At 42.3% G+C, this 23,322-nt stretch overlaps 1 protein-coding gene across 2 annotated transcripts in view; it reads left to right on the top strand.

Moving 5' to 3' along the window:
* The window catches only part of UGP2 (UDP-glucose pyrophosphorylase 2), a 73,737-nt gene that overhangs the window by 32,949 nt on the left and 17,466 nt on the right, over nucleotides 1-23,322 (top strand). The window lies entirely within an intron of this gene.

Raw genomic sequence — 23,322 nt, 5'->3', positions numbered from 1 at the left:
ATCTTTCAACTGAGAAGTAAGATTCATAGATGAAATCCTAGTGCACAGAGCTTTTGAAACCTTTTACAAGTGTCTTCATCTGCGTGCAGTATTGTGAAGGAGACAGCGATGTTCTGAACGTGAAGTGAAGAACTCTTGGGTCAACTGAAAAGCACCACAAACACTATATTACAATCCGTCCGATTTCAAGTACTCAGACATGTTAACCTCTTATTTTCTGTCCGTCTCACTGAGTAATTGGTATGACTCCATTTTAGCATAAGGCTGCGGCCACGCTAGTGCTGAGCGTGCTGACCGCACGGTGCTTGCTGAGGTTAGTTTCGGCAAGTGAAATTGTCCTGTGCGCGGGCACGGGCGCTCACCAACACTTGGCGCTTGCGTAAGCAAAAAGAGACTTTCAACCGCGCTCACCTTACCCGCAATGCCCCCCCATGCGCGTTTGCGAAATAGGCAGGACACCCGGAGCTCATGCTTGGGGAGCTGGTGACGTCACCGCTAGCGTGGCCGCAGCCCATGTGACTTATTTACTTCAGTGGAGTCTTGTTGCTAAAAAAAATCAAAAAGAGTGCAATAAGAGGAATCTTTTCTATCCCCTTGGATATTTTTTGTGTGCTTCCAATTTATCCTCATGCACCTTATTACACACACATTCTCATCAAAAGCATTTTATAAAAGGATGAGCGGTTTAATAATCTTTTGGTAATGCTAAAAAAATCAGCACTTTTCAATAAATATGCCATTTTGTGGGGCAGAACCTTCCAATCTCACAGATTTTTAGTCCATGGAGGTTGACGGCTCTATTTAAGCTTTGTATATGCTGCCAAATTCTGTAACCATCCGAAGTATGTTCATTTTAATGTAATAAAACATTTTGTCACATTTTAGCCATTAGTTTTATCAAACCCAGAGTTTTTGTGTTGATGGGTAGGAAATCGTTTACTATTTTATTGCAACCCGTGAGTATTAACTGAATGAATCAAATTGAGAACGGACTAGTATTGTTTCTTTATTCTGGGAGGCTGATTCAAAGCAGAGTTATAGAATGCCATTAATAGGCTGTGAGTATGTTGCTGCACCCCAAAATACATTTTAACTGGGTATTCTGTGTTCTGTATGAATGAGATAGGGCAATGGAAAAGAAGTCCGCATCTACCTTACAGAAGGAAATTATGTAAGAAACACTGAGGTGCAATGTAGGGCGAGCAAGGATACAATGAAAAGAAGAGAAAGTACCCTACTGAATGCACTCACTGTGATGTAATATGCATTGTGAAATAGTGAAATAAAAGCCTTTTATTTGCTTATTAAAAATAGCAAGAATAAAGGGATCAGGTGTTAATAATCCATGACCTGTCCCTGAAAACCACCGCCTTTCAAAAACTCCTATTATAGTATGTGACGCATTAGTGTTGCAATAGCAGTTTGCATTTCATATAGAGCCCCTCATTAATATCTTGAGGGCTAGTAACCATATGGCACAATCGCTTAAAGTCCAATAGAGCACATACGGTCTAATAACACCTTAATAGGGCAACTGATATGAATTAATACTTTTTACTAAAACATATATGGTGTAGTGGAAATCAATATACCACTACCCAAAATGCACTGAATGTCTATTGGACTTTAAGCCATTGTGCCCTATGGTTAGTAGCTCTCAAGATATTAATGAGGGGCTCTATATGAAATGCAAACTGCTATTGCAACACTAATGCGTCACACACTAATAGGAGTTTTTGAAAGGCAGTGGTTTACAGGGACAGGTCATGGATTATTAGCACCTGATCCCTTTATTCTTACTATTTTTAATACGCAGATAAAAGGCTTTTATTTCACATTGCATATTACATCACAGTGAGCGCATTCAGCAGGGTACTTTCTCCTCTTCTGTGTTCTGGCATGCACAGAGGAAACTGAATGCTAACGATTGGTACATTTTAAAGTAATACATATAGATTGTTTTAAGCATGTTGTAAATTAGGCAAACGAGGGAATGAATGGTCAAGTTGACTAATGAGATGTAGTTCTTCTTGTAATACTAGGCGACAAAATATATATTCCAAATCTGTTGGTACATGCATTTTTTTTTAATGAATCCCTGTTATGATTGTATAGCACACACTGTGACTTTCCCTTTGCTAAGGAAGATTTACGCTCTCTTCAAATGAATTGACCTTAAAGCATCCTTCAGCAAAATGAAGTACTGCTTCACTGCAAATGGAATCTACTCCTAATTCACTTCTGCTTTAACATGTTGCTGGTTTCAAGCCAGCGTTGGCACAAAGCCATGCTTTCAGAGTCTGGTGGAGTATAAAAATAAAACCAAGTACTGAAGTCCTTTTCAGAGCGTATAAATAGGCTTTATATCCAAAAAGGAAGAGGCCTTTTGTAAACCATGAAAACTAGGCTCTGGGAGCATTTACTTTTGCTAAAATTATTTGTGGGGTTCCAAAAAGGAGTAAAGTAAAGCATTAATGCAAACTGTTCTCTGCCCTGATTTGCCCTATGTCAATGATATACAGACTGCTCCTAAATGGGAATGGACTGGTAGGCATACAGATATACAATATGTATAGATGTTTGCAATCTGGTCCCACGGTGGCAGGACTGGTACATTTTAACTTCTTTCTCAAAGAACTGTGGAAAATGTAGCCCAAATCCTGTCTGTGTGTCTCTGTCTGTGTGTCTCTGTCTGTGTGTCTCTGTCTGTGTGTCTCTGTCTGTGTGTCTCTGTCTGTGTGTCTCTGTCTGTGTGTCTCTGTCTGTGTGTCTCTGTCTGTGTGTCTCCTGTCTCCCACCAGCGTTTAATTTCCCAAAAATTCTCAGCTTTCCGTTTATTCACTTATTCACACTCAAGCCTATCACTATTGGGCTGTCATCCAATCCTCCCCACCCCTAATACACTATAATACACATCAGGTTGGAGAATGAGAAGTGTTCCTGCCAAATCTAATATGAACCCCCTCCTCTGGAAGCTTCTTTGACAGGTCAACCTGGACAGCAAGGGACCAAAATGTGCCTGCCATTGTCAGATGGCACACTGCTATTTTGTGCCGTGTATGTCTTGCAGGATGAGTGGAAAAATTGGTAGTGACTTGTGGAGATGTAACGACGGCAACTGCTGAAGAATCTCAGTGATTGATACTGTAGCTCTGCTTTTAAAGTCGCCCTCTGTGCTTTGTATAGCGCAATGCAAGGAATTGTGGGGCGGGACTTCAGCAAGCAGAGTTGTGATTGACTGCTCTGATCCTGTAGAAATTCTTCAGCAGCTACTGTCCTTTCTGCATCGGCGCCGCACTGGACCCGCGCAGGTAGTGCTCTACATAGAACCCTCTCTAAGTTTAGAAAATCCCTGCATGTCAGCCCTGGTAGCTGCTGGTGGTGTAGGGGTTAAATCCTCACCAGGTCTCAGACATGTGAGTTAGTCGCATTGATGTTACTATAGTGTTGCATTTTCAATGCACATGTCTAGCCATGCCTTCGTTCTGGAAGTTGCCAGAAGGTCACATGGACATGGTGTAACTATTCTGCCCAGTAACTGAGGGTGGGGTTATACCTCTACCAAGGTTATAAAAGGGCCATACATGTGCTTTTCCCTTCAGATCTCTGACACCAGGAGGGCATCTCGCATGAATATAGTAAAGTATTCTCCATGTTTATTGTTTTCCTAGTTAATGAAGTGCCCTATAAGTTAAGTAACCCCTTAAGCAAGGAACTGGACAGACAGGTTCTCATAAGGAGAGGCCTATATCCAGCTTAAGAACATCTGTACAGTTAAGATACTGGACGTATCCTACACCACAGTAGCAGGATGTTCCCATCTGCAGGACTAGGAAGAGACCTGGGTAGACTGCAAATGATTTTCAGATAGGTCTGGATCTGCAACTTGGCAGGTCAAGAGGCTCTCTTACTGAGATGAGCCACTACCAGTCTCATGGTGAGAGGGAAGGGAAGGTATTTCACTGTAGCTGCTGAAAGCCTTTCCTGCTCATGAGATTGTGCATCCACCAGATTGTACATGCATTGGAAGAAGTTATCTCCTGTTAATAAATATTCAAAAGTTCCTGGCACCCTCTTATTCATCACTCGTTTATTCAAGCTGGCTCGAATCTACTACATCTACCCTGAGATGCACAGGTAAACCGTTGAGAACCTACACCCCTTTTTAGCAGGTATAACCCCTGTCAAAGCCGCAGAGACTGTTTCAACTTCTCCCTTTTCACTGTACCCCCTATCCCTCAGGGTGGGTAGGGGTGTTACATACTATATATAATGATATCAGCAGCCCTTGCTGTTCCACTGCTGGATGAATGCCTCCCCAATGATCTTCCAGGTCCTATGGTTGCAAACCTCTTCATCTTGCTTCAACACATTTTTGGATTTCATCTGCCTGTCTTACTTTTGGTCTTGGTCTTTTAATTTTACTTGAAATCGAGTCCAGTACCTCCTTTTTCCAACAATTTTCATTTCTTTCTGCAATATGTCCGTCTCGCTGCCATTTTAATTTCTTCACCCTTGTGATATCAGACTTTTTTTTTGTTTGCTCTCAAACTCATTCATTCTTCTTTTTTGTTTTTTTGTTTTTGGTCTCCTCCATACTTTGAGTTGTCTGAAGCTTCTGAATTGTCTTTGCATTTAGAGTCCAAGTTTCACATTCATCCGTTAGCACAGTAGTCAGAATACACTTGGGGAACACATCCCTCTTGAGGCACAGTGGAAGATTTTTTTTGAAAGATTGTCTTTCTTTCAAATGCGCTCCATCCCATCTTCATTCTCCAATTGATTTAATTTGAACAGTTCGCATCCATTGTTACTTGCCGGGTACAATACACTTGGTCTTCAACTTTTTTTAAAATTCCATTCCATTTGTATTGATCTTTGTAGAGTTGACACATTTGTTGAACATCATTTTGATCTTGCTTTATATGGAGGTCAACCTTCTTACTTACTTTTGGGACTGATTTGATGCTGAAGATCTTTTGGACGTTTGGCAAAATATAACCATGTCGCCTGCAAATCGTAGATGACATGGGGTCTCCATGTCGTAGCCGTTTGCTGATCCTTATCTTTCTTGTATCTCCATGCAACATTTGAAGTGGCATTCTGGTAAATGGTCCTTTTAATATCAATGTATGCTTCTTCAGCACTTTGTCTTCATAATGCATTTAAACCTGCTGAGGTGTAGACTGAACCAAACATCTTTTTCAAACCCTAAGCAGAGTGGTAAATCGTATTCGTTACTTTGGGAAATTACTTCTTGTACGACTTGGATGTGGCCTATTGTGTACCCACTACGGAATCCCTCTTGTTCTCTAGGTTGGGTAAAGTATAGGGTCTGTTGCAGCCGGTTTGTGAGCATCTTTGTAAAAATCGTGTAAGTAATTTGAAGTAGTCTGTCTGATTGGTCTGTAGTTCTAGAGGTTTTTATCTCTGTTCTTGTGGATGAGGATAACAATGGCATTCCTCCATTGTTCTAGAATGTTCCTGTTCTTCAACATGAACGTTTTGCAAGCATTTTCTCTACCACTTCCCCAGTTTCTTTCAAGATTTCAGTTGTAGTTCCATCTTCTCTGGGGGCCTTTCCAACCTTCATGGATTGTATTGCCTTTGCTACTTCTGGAAGGACGCATGGCCTGTATGTCTGCCAACTGCATGACAAGTCTTGCTCTTTCGGATGAGCTTTCATACTCTCCTGTTTCTCCATATCTTGTTAACGATGAAGCCCACTCCACTGATTTCATTTTCTGTACTTCTGTAATGTACTGTAGATGTCTGCTTTTTAGCTCGAGGCCGTCATCATTTCTTCACGAAGGCCAACATTTCCCATTTAATCTTTTCAAACGCCTCTTCCGGTTCCTGCAGTGCTGCTTCACTGGTGACCATTGGGCAGTTGTAAGTAATGAGGTTTGAGTGACCGCTTTTGTTTTAAACTCTGACGATTCTTGGCACCCTCTTCTTTCATGTCTTCCTGAACAAGGTTAAACCCAGGGACAATCTGGCCTCCTGAAGACTGAGGAAAATGGCTTTTTGGTGTATTCCATATTTGGGTGTTGAGGCAATACTGAGGAAACTGAATTAAAAAAATTGGTCCATTTTAAAGTAATACACGCAGATTGTTTTAAATATGTTCTAAATTAGGCAAATGATGGAATGAATGATCAAGTGAGATGTAGTTCTTGTAATCTTAGGTGAAAAAAATATATATATTTCAAATGTGTTGGTACATGCATTTTTTTAAACGAATCTCCTGTTATGATTGTATAGCATACACTGTGACTTTCCCTTTACTCTCTTCAAATGAATTGAGCTTAAATCATCCTTCAGCGTATGAAGTACTGCTTCACTGCATATTGAATCTACTCCTATTGTACTTCTGCTTTAACATGTCGCTGGTTTCAAGCCAGTGTTGGCACAAAGCCATGCTTTCAGAGTCCTGGGGGAATATAAAAATAAAACCAAGTACTGAAGTCTCTGCTTCATTTGCATGTTGGCAAGTACCTTTCCCACTTTAGCCAGGTATATTGTTGAAGCTTTTATAGCATGGTTGAACCTACCAGCACAAGCAACACTATACACCTGTTGCCACCTTCTCGCCACTTTGAGGCAGTGAGATACTCTCAAATCGTACACAGTTCCTACAAGCGATCAGCCCGACTACTAACCGGGTGGTTGGGAGCTCCTGTTTTACTTTACCTTGTGTGTTCTGTATATGTAACGTAATCATTAAGCTGCATGCAGACCTACGATAAACTATTCCATTCATTTGCAAATAACGCTGCGAACACGATCAGATGTTCATGTGTGATGTTGGCTGGCAGTCCTTGTATTGCTGATGTGGGAATTATGGAAGTTTTTTTTTTCTTCTGTTGGGGCTGTAGGCACCTGTCTGGTACACTCCTACAGTTGACAGTAGTCTTCCAGATGTTTGAATCACTAGGCCATCTTACTTACTTACTTTTTATCCTGATTGCTTACTTGTTGAGAAATTCTAAAAGATGAATGCCTTTGTAATTGCAGCAACAGTCTTTTCTCAAGCAGATACATAACTGCACATTCTGATACCAGTCAGAGTATGACCTTCAGATCCACGTTTGCAAAATTGGAAATACAGCATGAATTCTGAACAGATTATTAAAACCTCACCGAATGTGTTTATTGTAGCTTTAACAATAGTGTCTTCATTGAACTTTGTCGAAACGATTCTGCAATTGTTAGGTGCTTGACCTAAGGAACAATATGTGACAGTAGGGGTAAATGTGACTGCTTTTGATACAGGTCAAGCCTGCCATTGCCCCTACCTGTCAGTAATACACGTGTGTGTGTGTGTGTGTGTGTGTGTGTGTGTGTGTGTGTGTGTATTCTGTAGCCTGGTTCCAGCACTTCAGGGACCAGGGGTTAATTTTGTTTTCAGTTGGTAATGTTGTAAAGTGGGCTGGGATCTTCCCAAGTAACTGTGTTTTGTTCTTGCACTTCATGTGCCCCCTCCCCCCCCACCCACCAATCAGGGGCTGGGTCATATTCCAATCACCTAGCTAGTTGAGATAAGATCAGCTCTTTGCTAGCTGTGAAGTCAGTGTTTTAGTTGTGAGCAGATTTCGTTTGGAAGAAGCAGCTTGGGATGAAGCTGTGTGCAACTGGGAGAAACTGCATAGGACATTGCAGGAAGAAAGAACAGAGAAAATATCTTTAGGGAGGTCTCTGCAACTAGATTTATAGGGTAATTCCAGTTTACCATTTTGTATATGTGTGTGTGTTTTGCCTTAAATAGTTGTGGATATTTCTTTTTCCAATAAATTAATTTAATAAACTCTGTTTGTCTGGCGAATTGGTCCCTGGTGTTAGTCCTGGTCTCCCGTGACACAATGCACTTCAGAATCTTGGATGCCTACAAATGTAGAAGAAGAATTCATGTTTCCTGTCGGAGAGGCTGTCCCACCTAGGACCACCGTGAACTAATGGCAGTTGTTGGCTCCAACATGCTGCATAAACCTCAACATTAATATTTCATCCTTCTGATGCAATCTTCTGTGTGTGACACTTTGACCGTGTAATGTATGGATCTAATCGAGCGTTGACGTTATTTTATTTCATGTTTCCAGTAAATGTTGGCTCTTAGCCTACTTCTGTGAACAAGCATATGGGTGTTTTATAATAGCATTGTTCAGCACCAACTGAGGCACTGGCACTTACTATTTAATTGTATGTATTTACAATGTGTTGAATTCCACTATTTACGACTATGCAGGGGTTGTAATATATTGCAGAGCAGTGACCGTGAATTGTGCTTTTCACTTCTCACGGGAATGCTACTAATGTATATTTTCTTTGATTGTAGACCTGGATTTCCAGGAGAAATCTAGGAAGGGAAAACATGTATTTTCTGTACAAATATGCTGGTTGTAAGAAGGGTGGAAAGGGCCCAGTGTGTGTGTTTCTCTCATAAATGAATATACAAGGAGGGTTTCATACCTTGAGTCAATGTACAGTTTGTTTCCAATCGGAATTTAGACTACATTCAGCCCTCTAGTGCCAGTGGGGGAGGAGAATGCTCTATTACTGAAGGAATTAGACAATTTTTGCCGACTGTGGCACATAGGAATGTGTACATAGTAGATGAGGTTGAAAAAAGGCATACAGTATGCACATAAGTTCAACTCTGTTAAATGTAGACTGATCCTTATCCTATATTTGTATTCACAGTATATTGAACCAGAGGAAGCAAACATAAAACTCCAGTGAAACATTATCTCTGTGTGTATCTATCTCTACAGCCATGTAAATTAGACTCTAATTATTAAGGACCCACAGGGGGTGAGGGGGGGAGGGGGGCAGAGTTATGCAGTTGCATGTGTCCACAAGTTGCAGCCACCAGGTAAAATTGTAGGCATGTGACCGCCTATGCCTCCTATTACATGTGCCGTGGAGCAGTCTTTTCTCCTTACTAAAGAAAATGTTCTCCCCATTGGTTTGAAGGTTTCATAATATTGAATAGGGGCCTTAGTGAGCTGAAGGGGTTAATAAGAGCATTCTTCACGACGATGCCTTTTGTACTGCGAAACTTCACTCCTTAAATTTACCTCTCAAATGACCCAACTGCTGGGGAAAAGGCAGTTGCAGGTTTAACCAGAGAAACTAGTTTTATTGTTCTTATTATGTTTTCTTTTTCTACGATACTCATGGTAGTCACTGTGGAATTTTCTTTAGAAACAAATTTAAAGAGTGTGGAAATAAGGGAGTATGTAGGCGCAACTACATGAATGGATACATGCCATGAATGGGGTCGGTGATTGAGTGCAGACTATGGAGGGTGTGAATATAATGGGTGGGAGAGTACATGCCATGTCGATGGTGTGAATGGGTATGATCTGTACAGTATAGTACAGCTATATATAGCCCAGTCTGTGCTTTACAAAAGATACAATCTAGTACAGGGCGTTATAGTACAAAAAGTGCAACAAACAATCTTACAATCTAAGTGGTATGTTAGGAGATTTACAGCAACAGTAGGTGAGGGAATAAGTGCAGTAGATGACATTCCTTGGTCACAATGGTTGATGGGAGCATCTGTGACTATGGGACAATAGTGCTGAGTCTAGGCTATTGAAATGCTTAATTTGAGAGGTGTGTTTTAAGGTTGGACATAAAGGTGGTGAGAGAAGGTGCTTGGTGTATACAGTGTGAGAGGGTGTTCCACAGGTAAGGGTCAGTGAGGGGAAAAGGTTTAGGGCAAGAGCGAGCAGTAGGGGTGGAAAGGAGACCGTTATGGGTATAGCGCAGGAGACGAGCAGAGGCATAACGAGATCAAAGCTGATATATGTAAGAAGGTGGATAACTTTGTAGATGTGCCAACATTTGATGAGAATCCAGGAGAGGTATTTGAGGAGATGAGCAGAGACTATTTTGGGAGCAAATTAAAATAATTTAGCAGCAGAGTTTCGAATAGAGTGCAAAGGAGAAAGTTGTGAGGCAGGGAGGCCTATTTAGCCGTATGTTACAATTATCCATACAGGAGAAGATAACGGTTTGCATTAGAGTTTTAGCAGTAGATTCACAGACTAAAGGGTGAATTTTGGCAATATTCCAGAGGAAGAAGTGAAATCTTTTAGCAACGCCGTGAATGTAAATGGCGAAGGAAAGGGAGAAGTCAAATGTCACTTCTAGGCAATGTGCTTTTGGTGGCAGGATAGATGGTAGTTCCGTTTACTGTGATGGAAAAAGGGGATATTAGGCCCCTTTTATGGGGAAAATATGAGGCGCTCCTTTTTAGACATATTAAGTTTAGGGTGGTGGAGCTCCATCCCCGAGGATATAGCCAGGAAGCAATCGGAGACTTGAGACTTGATTGCAGGTGTGAGGGTAGGCATGGATAGATATATTGGGTATCATCTCTATGCAAATGATACGCAAAGGCCAAAAGAGTTGATGACTTCCCCAAGTGATGGTGTGTAGCGAAAGAAAAGGAGAGGTCCCCGAACAGAGCACTCCGGTATACCAACAGACAGATCAACAGGAGACGAAGACCTGTTGGCAACAGATACCGAAAATGTGAGATGGGTGAGGTATGATGAGAACCAGCAAAGAGCTTTTGTTGTGGATACCAAGAGAGTTTAGAATATAAAGACCAGTGATTGACAGTATCAAAGGCAGCAGAGAGACGGAGTAGGATAAGTGGGGGAAAATGACCATGTGATTTTTGCTACATGGAGATGTACTGCACCGACACACTTTATTCGAGCAAATACCCAGTATGTACCTGGCAGATACCTGGAATGCGCCGCTCCTCACCTCTGACAAGCCCCATTGCGTTTGCCTTCCCAGCCTGGGTTCATGCCTGGCTGACGGGTGGCTGATCTGTTAAATGATAATGATTAGGATTTAATAGGCTGCAATGCTTCGCGTGTCTACCAGATGGCATAAATTCATGAATTGTAATGCAGTATATATATATATATATATATACTGTGCAGTATTGCAGCCAGCGGGAATAAAATGCTTCAATCCCTGCCTGGAAAATACCTCAATGCACTCGGGCAGAAAACAGTCACAAACCTCAATACACCCGGGTATACCCGAATTCGTGGGACTAGCCGAGCTCGAATAAAGTGTGTCGCCAGTGTAGGATGAAAACGGAGAGAAACACAAATAGTGCAATATATCTGATATACAAATAGTGTATATGAAAAGTGGATGTTATTTCACACAAATTTGAAGTGCAAATCGGGCTCACGAGTGAGGTAGAATATAAAACAGAGGAACCCAAGGCGTACTTTCTAGGTCAGCCCCCACCGGAACATCAATCGGCCACCTGACTGAAAGCAACCGGATCAAACTTCCCAGGATGCACCATGAGTCACGCGAGAGCTACTGCCTAGCTAGAGCGGTGCTCTCTCAATTCACAGGGGAGGGAGGAAGGAGCGCAATGTCCTGACGTGTGATCTCACAACGTCCTACACTTGGACAAACAGATCCCTCTATGCGTTTCGCGTTATTCACGCTTCTTCAGGAGATGTATCTTGCATGCTGGATACTGTGCCCTTTTATGCGAACAGAATTCATTTAATTGGCCCCAACATTTTAGCTGACAATTCAGTTGCACAATTACTGTTACATAGGTGGCAATAAATCACTATTATACAACATTTAAACATATCACCATAAAACATTTAAAACACTAAAAGATAAGCTGGAAAAAAAACATACCAAAGAAAAGTAAACACTAAAATATAATCTCATTAGGAGCAATAAATATTCCAAATGTATTGTCTACCAATTGCTTGGTCAATAGCATTTGACATGAAGCTTCAATTCCAAAATAAAATTTGTGTGTGTGTGTGTGTGTGTGCGCATTCATATAGCGCAGTATGTATAGACATGGCTTTTAGCACTCATGGGAAGAGAGTTAACTTGTGTCAGTAATGACTCGTGAATCTTCGGTCTCAGTTTAAGCCACCACTAAGTGTCTGAACAGTTGCATAAATTTGTATTCATGCAATCCTCTTTCGGTGGTCTAAGATTACCTTTGAGTATGGCCATCTTCAGATCGTTCATTTTATGGCCAGAGTCAGAGAAATGTTCGCTGACAGGACTGTCTCTTGTTCCACGTGTGATGCAGATTCATTCTCTTGTTTAGCCCCTGTCCTGTCTCACCTATCTAGTAGCAGCCCCCTGGGCATTTCATGCACATGAGGTACACGAAATTGCTGGAGGAACAGGTGAACCTTCCTGTGATTTTGTACTCCAGATTCCTGTGTGGTATGTGTATTGTGTCCGCTGTGTGGAGCATTGCAAAGGTTTTGCATCTTGCGCCCTGGCATGGTCCTGTCCCGCGTTCAGTTGTATTGTTGGATACCTTACGTCTCACCATCATTTTTTTGAGATTATGATGTTGTCTGTCTGATAATAAGGGAGTTTCAGGGAAGACCTGTTGCAATCTTGTATCTTCCTGGTGAATGGGTTGTAGTTCCCTGGCGATCTTGCGTAGGGCTTCTAGGTATGGGTTATATGTGACCACCTTGTCTCTTTCTGTCTGTATTCAAGGAAATCACTTCTTGGTATTCTGGTGGATTTGCTGGTCTACACTACTGCGGTTATATCCACGGTTTATGAAATCCGATCTCAAGGCTGTAATCCGCTGACCTCTGTCTGCTGTAACGGAGCATATCCGGTTGTATCGAATGGCTTGACTGTAGATGATTGCATGCTTAGTGTGTGTTAGGTGGAAGCTTTTGTCCCTCAAATTGCAGGCTCTGTCTGTAGGTTTGCGGTATAAAGAAGTCTGTAGTTGGTTGTTCTTTATAGCAATGGTGGTGTCTAGGAAATATACTTCGTCCGGGGAATGGGTAAGTTTTAGGTTGCTGGTCGGGTGGAACGTATTGAAGTTCTCATGGAACTGTAGGAGGTCCTGTTCACCAGAGGTACAAATCGGGAGGATGTCATTGATGTACCGAAGGTATGTAAGGGGCTTTAAGTAACAGGTGGAAAGAGTCACTTTCCAGTTTTGTGCAGAACAGTTTGGCATACTGTGGCGCCATCCGAGTGCCCATAGCAGTCCTGGTTGTCTGGAGGTATGTGTCATTTCAAAATGTGAAGTAGTTATGGGTCAGAATAAATTCAATGCATTTAGTCTCTGAGTGGCTCCTGCAGTCCCAGAAAGTTTCTGCAGGCTGAAATCCCATCTTTGTGGGGGATGTTTGTGTAGAGTGATTCTACGTCCATGGTTGCTAGTAGTGTTCTTGTTGGTAGGGGTCCAATGGCATTAAGTTTGTTTAGCAGGTCTGTGGTGTCCTGGATATAGCTGGGTGTGTTCCTGACAAGTGTTTTGAGAGTGCCTTCCACCCAGCCAGAAATATTCTCAGTCAGTGTGCCAGATCCAGAGATGATAGGGTGCCCAGGGTTACCCTCTTTGTGAATTTTGGGGAGCATGTAGAATGTGCCAGGTTTTGGGTTAGCTGGTATCAGGTCCAGAATTTATTCTCTTGTGTGGATCGGGAGTGTTTTAATGATCCTGTTGAGTTCTCATGTATTTTTTTTTTGTTGGATCCTCCTGCAGTTTGGTGTAATACTTTGCATCAGAGAGTTGTCTGTGTGCTTCCCGCAGGTAGTCTGTAGTGTTCATTATGACCACTGCTCCTCCCTTGTCCGCAGGTTTGATTGTTATGTTGTGGTTGGCCGTTAGCGATTCTATGACTCTCCTCTTGATCAGTGTCAGATTATACGTTTGTTTCCTTACTTTGTCCAGGATGGTGGATTTGGCTCTGTGTCTAAAGCTTTCGATGTACTGGTCCAGTTTGGGCTTGCGCCCAGTTTGTGGGATCCAGTTGGATTTTTGTTTCTCCCTGCTCATATGCAGCGGCCCTCCTTCTGCAGTGTTGGCACGATCTTGGTCGTGTCTGTCATGGAAGAACTCCTTAAGACGCAGTCTTCTGAAGAACTCTTCCAGGTCACTGCACAGCTCAATCTCGTCCATAGGCTTGGTAGGGCAGAATGTGAGACCCTTTGATAATACAGAGGACTCTGCTTGAATAAATGCAGAATAAATGAGCTCTTCAGTATTTTTATTTGGACTAACAATTTGTCATAGGACAAGCTTTCGAGAGTTTTGCTCTCTTCCTCAGGTCAAGCAATACTGATACACAAAGGTTTCTACAACTTAGACAGGGATTGGAAAATAAAAAATAAAAGGAAGAATAAAGAACAGAGGCGCACTGGAAGGGTGGAGAGAGAGTGAAGGAAACCTAAAACAATTCCATGAGTCCCTGAACGCATTCCATCCATCAATTACACTCAAAATGGATTATTCTGCAAACCTAGTAAACTTTCTAGACACAACAGTAACACTGAAAGATTGTGCAAACGACACATCTGTATACAAGAAACCTACAGACAGATGCAGTTACCTCCACAGCTCCAGCTTCCATCCCACTCATACAAAACAAGGTATCATACACAGCCAGGCTATAAGATACCAATGCATACTGTCCCGGCTAAGCTCATTCTAAAGCTTGCCGGGAGCGTAGCGGGCTAGCCGCAAGTCCGTTCTCCGTTTAAAAACAGAGTTTCCCGCGCGGCGACCGCTTCAATAGATAAGCGCTAATGGCGCTTACTATTGAAAGCGCCCGAGGCGTGGGAAAACCGGCCGGGTTTCGGCCGGAGACAGCCCGCGCGCCGCCCGCGCTATTTTAAAACTGCGGTGGCGGCCGCATTAGAGTCAGCCCGGCCGCCACACTGTATGCTCAGACACTGAAGACAGAAACGGGCATCTCGCAACCCTGACCGCATCGTTCAGACAGAAGGGATACAAACCAAAAGCCATTGCCAGAACTATTACATCTGCACTAAAAGCCCCATGAGAACACCTGCTACAATACAGACAGAAAGAACCTACCACACGCATACCACTAGTGGCCACATACAACCCTACCCTAGAGGGTATATGAAAAATAATCAAAGATCTGCAACCCATGCTGGAAGAGTATGTGACATTAAAAGAAATCTTTCCCCAACCTCCCATTCTTGCGTTCCGGCAACCACCACACCACCTCAAACAGAAATTAGTCAACAGAAAACTTCACAACGAAATTAAAAACACTGATAATGGCACAAAACCGTGCAACAACACACGTTGCAAACTCTGCAAACATATATGCCAAGATCCCACAGCCAGTCACAACAATAGAACACTCAATGTTAAAGGGTCATACTGCTGCACATCCAGGAATGTAGTGTATATGATTCAATGCAACAAATGTGACCAAGGTTGCTACATTGGGGAAACCAGCCAAAAACTACTAGGAAGAATGAATATGCACAGACACTCTATACTCCACCATGAAGAAAGAAGATATTGCTCACCTGTGGGACATCATTACTCACAGCCAGATCATTCCATAAATCATTTAAAAATCAAAATCCTCAATGGAATGTTAAAGCGCACCCAAGAACGGAAAACATTTGAGCTCAGAATGATAAGACTCTTTGACATCAAAACAAGTGGACTTAATGCAGACATGGGGCATCTCACACACTATCATTTGTTGTAATGGTTTTCCCTGCCATTTATACCCCCCCCTCCCAGCATCTTCTTCCCTCTCTGTGCTGCTGTGGATGTACAGCCCCCCATCCCTAATTCTCACCTTCCTTATCTCTGTTTTTACACTCTTCCAGTGCCTCTCTGTTCTTTATTCTTCCTTTTTTTCTTTCTTTTTCTTTTCCAATCCCTGACTAAGTCATATACAAAGATTTCAATCCGTATTGCTGACCTGAGGAAGAGCGGAAAACTCAAGCTTGTCCTATGACATAAATTTAGTCAAAATAAAAAATTCTCTCTATCTCTCAAATCACATCAAATCAGCTTTATTGGCATGACGAAAGAACATTTCAGTATTGCCAAAGCGTGAATAATAGGGGGTGGGGGACAATAATTACACAAACACTAGGGGGTAGGGTATAATGATTGCACGGTATATGGGTAACAGTTTCACACAGGGATGTGGGGGTTAGTGGACGTCTCTCAGCCTGTGCCAGGTGCTGATATAGTGTGCAGCCAGTTCTGCTGTGGTTTCATCTTCTCCCAGGAGGATCGCTATTTTTTGGTTCTCCTCAACATTATTAAAGTTCTGGATAAGTGTAGTGCGTTTCTCTAGGTGGGCACTCCTCACTTCCGAGTATTCTGTGCAACGCAACAGGAAGTGTGTTTCATCTTCTACCTCTCCTAGCTCACATCTTTGGCACAGTCTCATCTCCCGGGGCTTCCAGTTCTCTGTGTCTGCCTGTTTCTATTTCTAGGCGGTGGGCACTTATTCTGTACTGGCCCAGGGTCTGTCTCTATTTTGGGTCTTTTACCTTCAGAAGGTAGGGTGCCAGAGTGTATTCTCTCTGTAGGCTGTGGTAGGTTTCCAGCTTCTTTGAGCGCTGGATATCATTTTCCCACATAGTCACATACTGCTTCTTCATTTCTTTGGAGATTGAGTTGATTTCTTTTTTCGGCAGGTTGTTGATCTGTGTGGGGTTTTGTCCTTGGAGTGAGAGGACAAGTTGTTTGATGGCACAGGGTTTAGTGAGGAGGTCCTGGCTTCGCATTGCTCTGTAGCAGTAAGACTGTGGGTGACTGTTGTTTAGGTGGGCCCAGAATGTCAGTGCTCTCCTGTACAGTGAGCAGTAGAGGAAAACGGCCCAGCTCAGCCCGACATGCATTGTTTGATGTACTCCTGTGTACTTGGAGAATGTGTTTGCAGAATTCCAGATGCAGTATTTCTGTTGGGCTGGTATCCCATTTTGTGGAGTCTGGGTATGTTACCGGGCCCCACACCTCGCTGCCATACAGAAGGATGGGTGTGATGATGCTGTTGAATATTTTCATCCAGATTCTTATTGGTGGTTTGAGGTGGTACATCTGTTTCCTTATTGCATAAAATGCTCTGTGGGCCTTCTCCTTCAGTGTATTTATGGCCAGGTTGAATTTCCCTGATGAGCTGATTGTTAGACCAAGGTATGTGTAGCTCGCTGTCTGTTCCAGTGCATTGTCGTCCATTGTGAATTGCGATATGGTTGGATGTTTTTTCGATTTTTTTTGTGGAATACCATTATTCTGTTTTTTTTCTAGGTTCACAGAGAGTGCCCAGGTCTAGCTGAATTGTTCTAGTATTGCCAGTTTCTGTTGGAGGCCTTGTTCTGTTGGAGACAGCAGGAGCAGGTCATTTGCGTATAGTAGAGACTTAATCTCAGTTCCAGCCAAGTTGAGCCCAGGTGCTGAGGAGGATTCTAGGGCTGCGGCAAGCTCATTGATGTAAATGTTAAAAAGTGTGGGACTGAGGCTGCAGCCCTGTCTAACTCCACGGCTTGATGGAAGAAGTCTGTCCTTTTGTTATTAACTTTCACGCAGCATTTGTTTTCAGAGTACATACTTTTGATCGTGTCGTATGTTCTCCCCCCTATTCCGCTCACTAGTATTTTCAGCAATAGACCTGGATGCCAGATGGAGTTGAAGGCTTTTTTGAAGTCCACAAAGCAAGTAAAGATTTTGCCCTTGTTGGTGTTGTGGACGTGCTTATTAATCAGGCTGTGTAGGGTATAGATGGGATCCGTGGTGCGGTGGTTTGGCAGGAAGCCTGTCTGGCACTTACTCAGTACACTCTGCTCTGTCAGGAAGGTGAGGATTTTGCTGTTCAAGATGCTGTTGAACAGTTTCCCCAGGGTGCGGCTGACACAGATTCCTCTGTAATTGGATGGGTCCATCCTGTCTCCTTTCTTGTGGATAGGGGTTATCAGTCCTTCGTTCCACAGTTCAGGGAATTAGCCAGTAGTGAGGACCAGGTTGAACATTTTCAGTATTGCTTCTTGTATAGATAGGTTGCTGTACTTCAGCATCTCTTGTAGAATGCCATCTGGTCCGCTGGCTTTCTTGGTTTTTATTAGTTTTATTTTTTCTTTTATTTCCTGGATTGTGATTGGTATAACCTGGGAGTTTTGGTTATCTTTTATAGTGTTCTCCAGTGATGTTTGATTGGTGAGGATTTGTTTTTGTTCTTGCGTCAGGTTTTCTTTTGGGATTTCTTGGTAAAGGTCCTCGAAGTAGTTTTTCCAGATGTTACCATTCTGAATGGCCATGTGAGGGGGTTGGGGATGTATGCTGCGCATAGGTATGTGTCATATTGATGGGTGAACATGGAGCCTTTTATTTGTAGCCACATGTGGGTATCTCCTTTCTTCATTGGGTTTATTTGGCTGTTACGCTCCTCTTTGTACCATATTATGATTCCTCCTGAATGACGGCCTCATTTCACACCTTTGTGTTTTTGGGCGGGGACTAGGAGCACACTATAACCCATAGGTATGAGAGACATCTCCTCCGATTTGGATCCATGTTTCGTGGAGGATAAAAATATCTACGTTCGTCAAATTGTTTATGAAGTCTGGATTTTGTGGTTTAGAACCAAAAGCTGACGCATTCAGGCCCTGAATGTTCCAGCTGCTAATTTTAAAAGATCCCATCTTGGATATTGTATAAGTTATATATCTCTCTCTATCCTATATCTATATACAGTATCTATATATCTATTATATCTATATCTTATATCTATATCTGTTCTAGATGACCTAAAGACAAGAAAACAGAAAAATACAACTAATAAGTAACCAGGGAAGATAAACATTATAATGTGATTGGCCAACTCGTAGGATCAATGAGCCACAAAACTCAAATATCACTACATACAGTAGTTAAAATATTTAAATTACCAGTGAGGTAGTAATCTTCCTGATCTTAAACCAGAAGAGATGGGAACATAGTATAATCCCGTAAGGAGATCTTTATACATGAAAAAAATTAATGAATACATTCCACAACCATACATTTAATAAGGCATTGGGGCCTGCAGGTTAAAGGTGTCGGTCTCTCCCTTCTAACCGCTGTCCTCGTCTCCGTATGTGACGTTCCCTCCAAGTCATTGATATCTGGGTTGAAATGGGGAAAGCAAAGGGCGTCCAGCAATCTCAGCCCAGTCCTGTCCCCAGTCTGGCTAATGGTCTGGTACAGGGTCTATCACGGCAACGTGCCCTATGCATTTTGCAGGGTAACTTGCTTCCTATGGGGCTGATGGACTTTATGTGAATACCTGGGCTTTTTATGCTGCACTTTCTAGTAAGATTAGGAAAGTGACAGTAATGTGTGGTTGAAAGAATGGGGGATACTGCGATTGCGTTTCCCCCTGCCCTTTTAGACTATTTAATAACGACCCGTAGTTTCCACAATATTTTATAAACCTGCTGTCTACAAGCACTACTAAATCCTTCTCCATCAAGGATTCTCCTAATTTATCCCAATTTAATTTGTAAATTGACTGTTTGTTCTTGTTTCCAAATGCATAACCTTATATTTGTCTGTATTAAACCTCATCTGTCATTTACCTGCCCACGTTTCCAGTCTCTCCAAGTCCTTCTGGAGAGAAATGACATCCTGCTCTGATTCTATTACCTTACACAATTTAGTATCATCAGCAAAGATGGAGACTTTGCTCTCTGCCAACCTCAAGGTCATTAATAAATAAGAAAAAATCAGGGGTCCCAGTACCGATCCCTGAGGTACTCCACTCACAACTTTAGCCCAACCTAAAAAAGTTCCATTTATGACAACCCTCTGTTGTTTATCCTTCAATCCAGGTGCAAATATTTTTTACAGAGTCCAATTTCCGTTTATTTTGTACACCAACCTCTTGTGTCGAATCGTATCAAAAGCCTTTGAATCAAAGTAGACCACATGAACTGCATTACCCTGGTCTAAATTCCTACTTACCTCCTCAAAGAAACTAATAAGGTTACTTTGGCACGACCTATCCTTCAAAAATCCATGCTGACTAATACATTTTTTTTATTGGGTATTCCTGAATATTATCCCATATTAAACCTTCAAGTAGTTTCCCCACTATTTGTCAGGCTTACAGGTCTGTAATTACCTCATTGTGATCTAGCTCCATTTTTAAATATAGGCACCACATCCGCTTTACGCCAATCTTGTGGTACTGAGCCAGTGGTAATGGAGTCCTTGAATTTGTTATTCCCTCTAATAAAATCAGGGCAAGTTGACTTTCTTGGGCCCCGCACCTTTCGGGGACCCTGCAATCTCTCCACCTCACCCCAAGGTTAGTGTGTGTGTTTTGAGAGGGGGGGGTCTTACCATCTCTGGAGTGGCGCTCCTCTTGTTGTAATGGAGACCGTGATGTCCCGTGCCAACATGATGTTGCTACGCTGCAGGAGGAAGTCTGCACTTAAAAGAATTGCCCGGGCCAGCAGGTACGTACCCCCTAACTACTTCCACCGGAGGCACCCTGCTGCCTTGGGCCCCTCCAAGGCCAGCCCTGCCTCTACTACATCCTATGAATAACTTGGTGCAACAGGAGTAGGGGTAGGTAGGAGAGAGTACATATCCAAGCAGATCTTTAAGTGTTGATCCTTGATACAGTTTCCCTTATTTCTCATGTTGTGTTCGTCTGAAGCATAGGAATGCTTCCGTTTCCAGAACAGACGGCAATTCCCGGAATACTCCCCATCCATTCCAGGAATGACGTATAATAGTTACTGGCCATATTACATTTAATTGGAAGCAAATGCTTTAAAAAAATGGCACAACCTGTACAAAACTCGGCTTGCGTATTGGCTGGCTCCAGGCTTTCACTACTGGCCACTGTTGCTGTGTGCTGAAAGGTCTTTTGGAAAACTGATAATCTTATCTACCGGAGGAAAATGGGTTCGAAAACATGAACTCTTTCTCTGTCAGATGGGCCTGCAATGCATTTCAGTTCAAGGGCCAATTTAATTTTTTTTAAGTAGTCTAGGTTACAACAGATTATTGCATCATAAAGCAAGAATGGCAGGGAGGAAACGTTTCCAGAAATAATTGTAGCTTTTTTCCTTGATGGCTCTTAAACTTGGAACATGTCCAGTTGTCTGTGTTGACCAACTGCATTTTTTGTTGCAAAAGCCTTTCCGTTGTGACTACCCTGTGCCCGAATGTAAGACTGTGCTTATGACTATATACAGTACAGTATGTTGCAACTCTGCCTTTGTCATTCATAGTTTCTGTCTTAAAAGAGCAATTCAAGCTTTTCCCCCCCTTTTTTGATACAGGTTTGAAGCAGGGGGTATTCGGAGCTGAACCCCATTAATTTCGGCTCCGGGGACCCCTTGCTTGCGTAGATTCTTGCCTCCCAAGGAGGTGCCGGTATCATCTCCTGTAGTTTTCTGCAGTTTTCAGCTCCATAGTCGCATGGGCCAATAGGAAATCCGCACCTGATAACTTCACAGGGGCCTATTGGACCCAGAGCTTTGAAAATCGACCATATAGTGGACCCTGGAGTGGCTGCCCGCACCCCCTACAGTGGTTTGCATACCCGGAGCTTAAATTATTGTGGTTCAGCTCTGGAGACCTCATGCTTCAATCCTGTATTAAAAAATGAAGACGAAAAAATGGCTTGGATTGCCTCTTTGAAGAGTCTGTGTTACATGCTCATTTGGTTGATCTTATAAACAAGCTTCTGCTGTGTTTTTATATTTGTATGACCTTTTCTACAGCCCTGGAGCCTGTTGCTTCCAGTTATTCACTTTTTAAATAATATTTTGTTGACACAACTTTTAAGGAAACCATTTAATGTTTCCTAAAGTGATTTTATCTTTTTTTTTCTTGCAATGTGACAGTCAAGAAATACCATCTTGTATTTGTGTGCGTTTAGAATCATTCATGAAAGTAGTGTTTTTTTCCAGCTTGCATGATCAAATACTTACGAGGGTTCTTTAAAGAAAAGAAAGGGGGGGGGGGGAAGTTGAACAATGATTTTATTTTCCCGGCACAGCTGTGTTCTAGCATTACAGACACAAAGAACCACTGTCGTGAAGTAATCCAAGTCCTTTAATATTTTTGGTCACAGGTAACTGCCCCCGTGGTCTGTTCTGTTTAACAAAAGAACATTTTCGAATATTTAATATTGCAGAATACAACCAAATGTACTGGTCTCAGAGAAAATGGACGCAATTTCAGGCTGTAATACCAGTGATTGAATCTCCCAGGGACGTTCTCCATGTAGATGTTCATACACGTGTTTTGAAGACCTGTTCTTTTCTCACTTGGGTTTTCCAGGATCGGATTTGGTCTGACCTGGAACTCTGGTTTCCTTTCCTGGAATCCAATAATAGGGCTTCTTTCCCTGCCCATAATTTGAAATGTAAATTTTGTCGTGAAGTCTATTCCGAAATCTGTTTTTTATACGAGAATCCGGTGACCATTGCTTCATTTGGCCGCAGTTGGGTAAGAAAGCTACTCTTTCTCTGCAAAAGAAAAAGGGCGGGTATGTTGCAGTTACACACTGCTGAATAGTTACCAAGCGCCACTGCAGGTAAAGTACCTGCGTGTGATTGTGAGTACATTCCAGAGCAGTGAAAACTGTGACATGATGTCTTGAACTTCAAAAGACTGCAGGGTGTATGAAGATTGCGAGATGCACCCTAGGGATAGGCTGACCTTAAGCATAACTGACTATTTGTGATTATTATAAATGTGAAGGCTAGAAATTCGCACTAAATTGGGACAATATGGTGAACCGAGGCTGGGAATTGAGTGCAGGTCCGGTAGAAATACAGCCGGGTGAGGTAAATATCATTGGATTTGGTATTAAGAATGGATATTAATGGCAAACAAGGAGACTTTATAAAAAGTGATGAGATTTAGTAAGGGACAAGATATGTCCAGGTGATGGAAAGCTAAAAGGGGGGATGACCACCACTACCTCTAGACATGACTGACAGCGAGCTCTGTGGTATCGGGCATTTAAGACTGAAATGTTATCACTTTGAGTACAGGTTGTATAAAAGAGGAAGTGAGCATAATGGTAGTGGCAGAAAAGCTTCCTGGAATGTATAGCTGAATAGACTGCCCGTGGCACAGCGCTACCTAACACACGTTTCAGGGCAGGCTGGGTAGATTTGTGTAACTGCACAGACTTAAAGGAATTGACATCAGATTGCTACTGTGTTTGCAACTTCTATTTGTTGTATTGTGTGTTATGTTTAATGTCTGATGCAGCAGAGTTGCCTTTATGTGAATTATTTGGAGATTATTGATTGAATGTGAACTTCTTTATGCAAAGGAAACGTTGCAAATTTGATTGCAAAAGAACCCAGGCTGGTGAAACGGATCATATCTGGTTCAATGTTCTATCAAGTAAACTGGTCAAGGCTTATGCTGTTAATGATTTGCAGGCTTTGTTGCCCTATTGCTCATTGTGATAAGAGATACCTAAAAGATTTTCTTGGTAAATTAAACAAAAGTGAAAGGAT

The sequence above is a fragment of the Ascaphus truei genome, chromosome 4, assembly GCF_040206685.1.
Source record: "Ascaphus truei isolate aAscTru1 chromosome 4, aAscTru1.hap1, whole genome shotgun sequence".
Taxonomy (NCBI): domain Eukaryota; kingdom Metazoa; phylum Chordata; class Amphibia; order Anura; family Ascaphidae; genus Ascaphus; species Ascaphus truei.
The sequence above is the reverse complement of the archived record's forward strand: the minus strand, read 5'-3'. Positions and strand labels throughout refer to the sequence as shown.